The 8627-nt window shown below is 38.7% G+C and overlaps 1 protein-coding gene across 1 annotated transcript in view; it reads right to left on the bottom strand.

Annotated features, from left to right (window-relative positions):
• Positions 1–8627, bottom strand: part of LOC107085960 (cAMP-specific 3',5'-cyclic phosphodiesterase 4B-like) — a 191213-nt gene that overhangs the window by 145481 nt on the left and 37105 nt on the right. The gene's annotated exons all lie outside the window — the stretch shown is intronic.

Here is an 8627-nt window from a genome sequence, read left to right on the forward strand (position 1 = left end):
AATCGAACCGAACCGAAAACCGTGACCAAGAAACCGTGAATCGAACCGAACCGTGGATTTTGTGAACCGTTCGCATGTCGGTGTATATATATTTGTTGTGTGTGCGTGAATATTGGACAAAAAAAAAAGTATAACAGGAAGATTACTTGACTTTAAGTTCATTTAAGTGCAATTAGAGGGACATGAATAATAAGTTGTACTTCTTCATACCCCTTTTCAGATAATTTACTTTAATCTATGTCACTTCTCTGGCTGTATATAGCAACAGGTTAATTTGGTGGAGGTATATTTATGTTCAGGTCTATTTGGTCAGTTTGAAAATTGGTGTTTGGCTTGGTTGATGTTAGCTAGTCTCCTTTGTATGTATTTTGTCTATTAATTTATTGTTGTTTATTGTTGTTTGTCAAAAAAAATTACTGAACTAAATTTCGATTCATCCATTCATTCATTTAAACCCCATTCATGCTTTTTTCAAAAATAATTTTTAAAATCCAAGTACTTTTTGTATAAACAAAAGCAAAACTATATATAAAAAAATTGTTATTAAATTATGTTTCTAGTTAAGAAAACAAAACACAAATCAAAGATATTCAGAAGTGAAAAGGTGTTCCTTCTACACCTGAAAACCTGCTTGTACTACTGGTCGCAACAATGGCATTTATGTGTGTTTAATATTGCTCTGATGGTATTTTTGGTTGAAGCTCATTTATCAGCCTCTTATTCAGGTTTAAAACCAAACGTTTACTCCAAACTCCAAAACATTCGTTTTATCTAGAGATGCATGTCTGTGTTCTTTTGATTGCTGTTCTGCTGTATTGGTGTGTTCAGTGTACTGCTATAAAGCAGAAAAATATCCTTAGAGAGTAGAATACAACAGAACAGAATCGACATAACCTTTTCAGCCCCTTAGGGCGGAAATTCATGCAAGTGGAAGTAGTCAAATATACAAAAATACAGTAAAGTATAAATGCAGAAAATAAGAGTCCCTATACCAGGGGTCTTGAATTCCCATTCTAGAGGTCCGGTTTCCTTCAGTGTCTCTGCTTTCTCACAACCGATTCCAATGGCTTCATTATCTTCTCAACCTGCAGTCAAGTTCTTCCTGCTATTGACCTGATTATTTGACTATGTGAAAGCAGAGACGTGCCTGAAAAGTGCAGAACACCATACCATGAGAAGTGGAATTGAAGAATCGTGTCCTTGGCTAACTCAGTAATGCTACTACTCACTGATGTTTCTTTAATTTCATTTTATTTTATATTTAAAAGATTTTCTATTTTTGTTTAATCAAAGCACAGAATATTTTCAGTGGCCTTAAAGTGTAACTCACCCCAAAAATGAACAGATTTTGTGTTTGACTTTACCAAATGGTCCAGGGGAGTGCTATTCTAATGTTACCATTTATTCTTTTACATTTCCAGATGAGACTTTTTAGTTCTGCAATATTTGTACTAAAACTGTCTTTGAGCTACTTTAAGTGGTTGAATGGGAGCTGTTGAATTACCCTGGTTCAAACCGTGCATGCTTGCACAGGCATGATGGCTTCTTCTCTAGGTAGAAATAAAAATGGCAGACATACAACATCAAAGCAGGTACCCCTGTCCTCCACAGACGTAGGCTACGTTCACACTGCAGGCCTTGATGCTCAATTTAAATTTTTTTGTGAAATCCAATTTTTTTTCGTTGCCGTTCACATTTCCAAATATATGCGACTTGTATGTGATCTCCTGTGTGAACTGCATTCATTCAGCTTAAGTGTCCCACATACGCAGTAGAGGACGATTTGACGTCGAAAGCCAGCGTGCTCAATGTGTACGGAAGTAAATATGGATGGTAGCGCTGGAGCGCATCTAGCGATCTTTCCAAACCTTAAAACCTCAATCTTTTCAAGATAGTTAAAAAAAAATAATACTCTCCGCATAATCGTCCGCCATGGTGTTTATTTTTTCTTGACGCTTCTGTGTAGCAAAACCCAGAATAGCAACCTTTGCCAGGTATTAATGGCGTTCAGGTCGGATGAATGCGACCTGGCCGTTCAGACACAGGTCGCATTTGAAAAGATCAGATTCGTATCGGATTCAGGACCACATAGCCAAGCGGTCTGGGTCGCATTGGAAAAAATCGGATCTGTGTTGTTCAGACTGCCATGAAAACATCAGATCCAGGTCCCATGTAGGCAAAAAAATCAGATTTGGGTCGCTTCAGGCTGCGGTGTTAACGGAGCCTTAGTAGCAACGGATAACGCTCACTGGGCCCCACAAAGCCGCCCTCAGCCTCTGGTGTTTATGGGAGGAAAACTCAACCACCTCAAAGATATATCCATTGTGTAACTACGCTAGTTCCTCTGCTCACTGTCTATGTTTCAGTAAGGATAGGCTAGGCTACGCTAGCAGAGACATTCTCTCATCCTGACCGTGCCCCTGCTTAACCCAACACTTTGCCCCCCAGCGTCTGTTGGCCCTGACCACTTTGGTGACTTTTCCAAATTTGTCCGAGGGTAGGGTCCTGTTTTTCCATTGGGTGTAGATGTTGTTCAGTGTTTTTTCTGACTGGAATCGTTTATGAGATCATGCATTAATTTCTATTAACTGTTAACCCTTTGAAATGTTCACTACATTCATGTTTTATTATATTAATTTGTTTATGCTGAAGAGGAGCACAGTTCTATGCAGTCTGCCAGCGTTAATGAGCCACAGTGATGAAGCAGACTTTGATTCCAACCTTGGGACAGGTGTTCTGTAGGCATTTTTTTTGCCTCATCTGGTGCATCACTGCAAATCAATCTATTCCACATATTTGTATAGATGTGAAAAAGACTGAAGGCATGGACGTTCTTAAACTGCCACTCAGCATGTACTCAACACTCAATGTTCTTGAACATTCGAGGTATTGTTCAAAGCTCTTACATGTACGATGATTTTGATATAACGATGTGAGGGCTACAATTAAGGTAAATTAAAAATAGAGAAACTATAACCAAATTATTTATTCAACACTTCCTTGCCTGTATGGTATTGTGGAGTTAAGAAGATAAGAAGAGAGTTGAAAAGGCCCCCTTTGCTTTAACTGCTGCAGGGGAGTTTGATTTGATTATCTGAATGTCAAGCTCAATAGGGCTCTCTGTTTTGAGACCTAAGTGGGATTTTCTGGCTACACTCCAGTGGCTTTAATGGCAATAAATGTAACAGCAGCGTTTATATCAGGCGGAGGTTGTCCTTGTGGGGAGAAACCAATACTTCAGTTCTATTTATAGCAAATCTTCAACATCACATCTCAGTGATAGAATAAAAAAAAGGTATATGAGGAATAAAGTGGATTCCACAAAGTAAACAAAAACATTGCTGTACATGAAATCTGAATTTATTAAATATTAATGTAATACAACAAATTGCTCTGGACCAATCGCTCATAATGGAGCTCAATAAACTTAAAACATCTAACAAGCATGGAGTAAAGCTTTAGTTTATTATACCTTGGAAAAACGATCTAGAAACAAGTAAAAAGTTCTTAAATTAACTGTATTTACCCTTAATTTGAGTAGGAAAATGAGATGATTTGCCAATGGAATGAGTATTTTTACTCTTAAAATTAGATATTTAGATAAAATGCACTTGAAGTAAGACAATGCAATTGTGTTTTCTTATTATAAGTGTAAATTGTCTTGTTCAATTGGCAAAATGTCTCTTTTACCTCCACTATTCAAGAACAAATTCATTTATTTTAAGAAAAAATGACTTATCTAGATTTAAATTTTTTCCAGTGTAGGAACTTGTTTTTACAAAACAATTTATAGACTAATTGTGGGACAAACAAGGTTCATTTCATATCTCTAAGTCGACTGTACTGCCCAAGCTACACTAGAGCCAGTTTAGTGTAATTTTATCATGTATGTGTCTCCCATTACGGTCTGCTACAGATCTCTGCTAACATTCACAATGTCTGAGTACGGATGGTAATACTGTGAGCCAGAGAGTTTAGCCAAAAGATAACGTTTACAAAGACTGGTAGATAAAAGCCCCTCTGAAAACCTCCAAAGGCATGAGATGTCTGAAATCTACTGATGTCCTATCAAGGCATTTAAATGCCAAACCTTTTTTATTCACACTCATATTTATGTGACAAATTCTTCATATCAAGATGTCATAAATGAGTCAGTGCTCCTGCAGGTGGTTAGAAACCCGACAAGACAGAAACTTCCAACGGTATGAAGCGGTGGAGCAGCATAAGGCACCGGAGCACCAGTGCAGATGGTCTCCCCGTCTGCCGTCTTCTCTTTTAAAATGATTCTGCTACACATTTGTTTTTGTTTTTTTATGAACAGAAATGTGTCTGATGCAGCTCGGCTTTATTGTGCAACCCAGATGCAGATGTGAATACTTGTACCTAATGTCGGAGCCCCAGATGCATTGACGGGCTTGGCTGAGTGGTTTGTAATGACAGATGAGAAGCAGCACGAGTAGGTTATCCTGCAGGGACATATTAAGGTGAGAAAAATGACAACGGTAAACATGTCTGTAATTAAAAGCTCATAACTTTCATCTCCCTGGTGGCAGTAAGTGGATAGGCTCCTCTTCTGATTTTACCTCTAGGGGGTACAAGCAACAACTAGTTACAGCAGACACCAAAGCTTTTGTTGCATTAATCACGGGCTAAATTTTATCTGACTCATTTCAAATTGATCTGGTTAATGTTTAGGGGTTTCTAAGTATTTGCTATCTTTTATTAATATTGGTGCTTAATAACATCACAGGTGTTAGAAATTAAAAGCTTGGTGTTATGCCAGTATTATGGGGTGAAATCACACATTGAAATTCATCAATGATACTTTTATTATTTTCATCCATTCCGCACTACCATGCTTGCATAATTGCTCTCACTGTAGTTAATAATGATCATGATCAAGGGTTAACAGATCTGGCCATTAAGGCCATTCAATCAGTGCCGTTTTTCACTGGCACTCTCTCCAGTTCATCACACTTGACTGACAATGAAAGATTATGAGGAAAAAGTGTGATAGAGAGAGAGAGTTTAGATGAACCAGTGTATGTCAGAGTGAAATTTGTTTTTGCACTACGGTGTTCCAGAGGGATCTGTTGTTTTTTGATCAACACTCTGTCTGGGCTTCTCACGAGGAGCCCTGCAAGGACACCGGCAGATGGCGAGTGCTGGCAGGACTGAGGTGCTGCATGCCGTCTGCCAGCGTTCGCCATGTTATACAGACACTATGAAGCTTTTTAGGTCTCGCACAGTTGACACAAGGTGCTGGCACACTGGCTGACCTCAAGCAAACAGCAGAGGCACTTAGAAATACACACAAGTCTGCAACAACTGCTGTTACACATGTAATCACCAGCAGCCCAGATTCTGAGGTTGGCCAAGACAACATTAACATTTTTTTTTTCCACTCTTAGAAATGGTTAGACTTTTCTGGGCCAAAATTTTAAAGAGTCGATCTGGACTCTCCCAAGAGGTAATGGAGGCCAAGGGGAGCTCTATTAAAATTGAGAAATGCTCTGCTTACTACAAGTTAGTCATTAGGAACTCCCTCAAGCACAGAGATGTCTCTGCAGGTGTATAAGCATGTTTGTTCACCACTTACTCATAAGCCAAAAACAAATCCTACCCAAAGAGAATCAACACGTTAAAAAGGGGAACATCTTGTCTGCAAAACATGTCTATTTTTGGAGTTTAGCAGCATGTTTAAGAATAGCAGAGTGTCTTTTTAGGAGAAATAACACTAACAAAACACTTTTAAATTAGCTCTTACAACACGAGAAAGTATTTTCAAATTCCTCCGAATTATTAATAACATATATTACAGTTTACCTTTCATGAAAGGACTGTATAGATATTTATATATACACACATACATGGAGTAACCAAGGTTTCAGCTGGCAAGATGGCAATAAGGTTAAGTCAATAATGAACAACCCGGACAGTTGAAAGTCTTTAAAAAAGGTGCATGAAGAAGAAATCCACTGTTTTTACGGTGTTTTCCTTTCTTAAAAACAAGCAATAGCAGGTAAAAATAACAAGACAAGGAAAAATTTAATGTAGGAACAGAGAAAAAAAAAGATTAATTGTACAAGATATTTTTTCCTGTTTAAGGTTTGCTGGATTTGTAGGTTTTAGTGAAGCAGAGATACAATTTTGTGACCTGTTCTTGTTTTTTACAAAGTGTCAGGACTCCTGTCTTTGTGTTTCGGTGTTTGTCTCCCTTCATCCACCAGGAGGCGCCTGGTTCTGGTCCGCCTCCTCACACACCTGCTGATGGTTTCCTCATTAAACAGAGCGTTCTTAAGCTGCTGACTGCCACTACGTCGATGCCAGAGTGTTTGCCAGTTTTGGGTACTCTAGTTTTTGCTGAGTCAAACTGAGTTTTTGTCAACCTGAGTTTAACTTTGTTTTTGTCTTTGCCTCTCGGCAGGAAGTCGTCCTGCTAACTGGATCTCTCGGACCTTCTCTCCCTGGAAGGATCAACAGACCTTCAAACTGAGCTGGGCTTCAAACAGGAGGTTTGGATCCACTTTCCCCAAGAGATCTTTTGAGCTTCGCACTGAGAAAGGGATTATTCTCCACTACGACCCGTTCAAGTACCGCAGGAAATCTGAGTGGCAATTTCTCCGTTCACCAACAAACAACCGCATTCTGGGTAAACCCTGTTCCACCCTCCACCGAATCAGACAAAAACTGGAACCACGGCACACTGACAGGAGTCAAGGATTCAACAAGTTCTCTGGAAACGTGAGTCAGCAACCAAATCCTCTTCTCCAAATTCACGAGTCAAATTCCCCACTGAGCCTGAACTTACCGCTGTGTCTTCCCCTGACTTTTCAGTTCCAATTGAGCAGTGTTCAGAGCAACACTTCTCCCTCTGTTTAACCTCTTCAATAAAACCCGTTAAACCTTTTCCCTGGTCTCTCTGTTCGGTTTTCTGCATTTGGGTCTGAACTTTGTAACATCATGACACAAAGTATATTTCAAAAACTCTTTAAGAGTTCAAATTTAATTTTATTAGGAACTTTGACGGACAAGTCTAGCTAATATATATAACTCTTGTAGAGAAATCAGAGTGGTGTATACTTAATTTGGAATTTGCAAGACAGTATTTTTCTCTAAAAAAAACAACTAATGAATAGATAATTGGTAATCAATGCATCACTTGGAGTTATGCTTATAATATTATTACAGTTGCTTTTACTTTAAATGAAGGAAAGGCTGTTTTAGGCCATATCCTATCCAGCACTTCTACCACTATTGTCTAATTCAAGTTTTAAAGAGCTCTAATCCTTGAAGACTTTAGATGTTTTCCTGGTTTATTATAACTTATTTAAATGAGTCATCACCAGGATCCATTTAAACCGGGACTCTGAGTGACGTCATAACATTGTGATGATCAGGAAATATAATGTTTATCCATCTGAATTCAACAAACATGAACAACACCTTTAATCATTTCCTTGAACTTGAATTGGATTCGTCTCCCAGAAGATGTGCAGCATTATCTTAGTGGGGAAAAAGAACAAGGGACCATTCAGTTTGGACACGGTGACATTAGAGCAAAATAGCACATTCAATTTCCTCTGGAGGTTAAAATGTCAGATGATTGCTATAAAGAGGAGGCAGGAAATTAAGTCTGTGTGTGTGTTCCTGTTTTGGCATCAAAGTAAGGACCTATTTTTTGTGGTTTAACCATCAGTTTGAGGACCATTTGTACCAACATTCTTTTTTGCAAGTATTTAGGTTTAGGACCAATGTGTGAATTGAGTTAACGTTTCACGTTATTGTTAGGGTGTAGCATGGATAGGGTGTAAAAATACCAAAAAATCTCCAAAAACAACACACAGTATGTTCTTCACAACATGCAACAAGAAAGAGAGGATTTGTAAATGCACGATGGGAGGGTAGCTCTGATAATTCATATCTGCTTTTTGTTTTTACGGTTTTGAAACTCAAAAAATATATTTTCAAAAAAACACATATTTCTTATTGCCTTTTATTTCAGGTAAACACTTTATTTTCCTGTCAAGTTTCTTTAGTACATTTTAAATGACATAGTTCTTCACAGAAGATGATTTGCAATGATTATGACTCAGATTTCCAAAGGTGTTAACCAACACAAGAAACAGATCGTCATCATTGTTCTGATCATGAGGAGTGGCAGCCTAGTGGTTAGGGCATAGATCTTAGAATCCAGTGATTCTGAGTTGGAGCCCCACTCCCACAGACTGCCACTCTGGGTCCCTGAGCAAGACCCTTAACCCCACACTGCTCCCCGGGTGCCGCTAAATGGCAGCCCACTGCTCCCCAAGGGGATGAGTTACCTGCAGAGAATTCATTTTGTTGCTCTGTACCTGTAACAGTGTAATGACAAAAAGATTAAAAAAAAATCTTAAAAATCTTTAAAATGTATCTCCATGTTCAGTTTTGGAGAAACTTTATGGCCCCGTCCACACGAAGCCAAACCCTGGCCTAAACGCACAAATTTTTCACCAAACCAGCCTCTCATCCATGCCGGCGTTTCGGGGGTCTGTAAACAATCTTTTTATTAAGCCTACAGAGTGGGAAGATTTTGAAACGCCGTTTTCGCGTTTCCATCTTTAAGCTCTAACCGCATTTTTTTTCTT

The sequence above is a fragment of the Cyprinodon variegatus genome, unplaced genomic scaffold (genome assembly GCF_000732505.1).
Source record: "Cyprinodon variegatus isolate N-32 unplaced genomic scaffold, C_variegatus-1.0 Scaffold138, whole genome shotgun sequence".
Taxonomy (NCBI): Eukaryota; Metazoa; Chordata; class Actinopteri; order Cyprinodontiformes; family Cyprinodontidae; genus Cyprinodon; species Cyprinodon variegatus.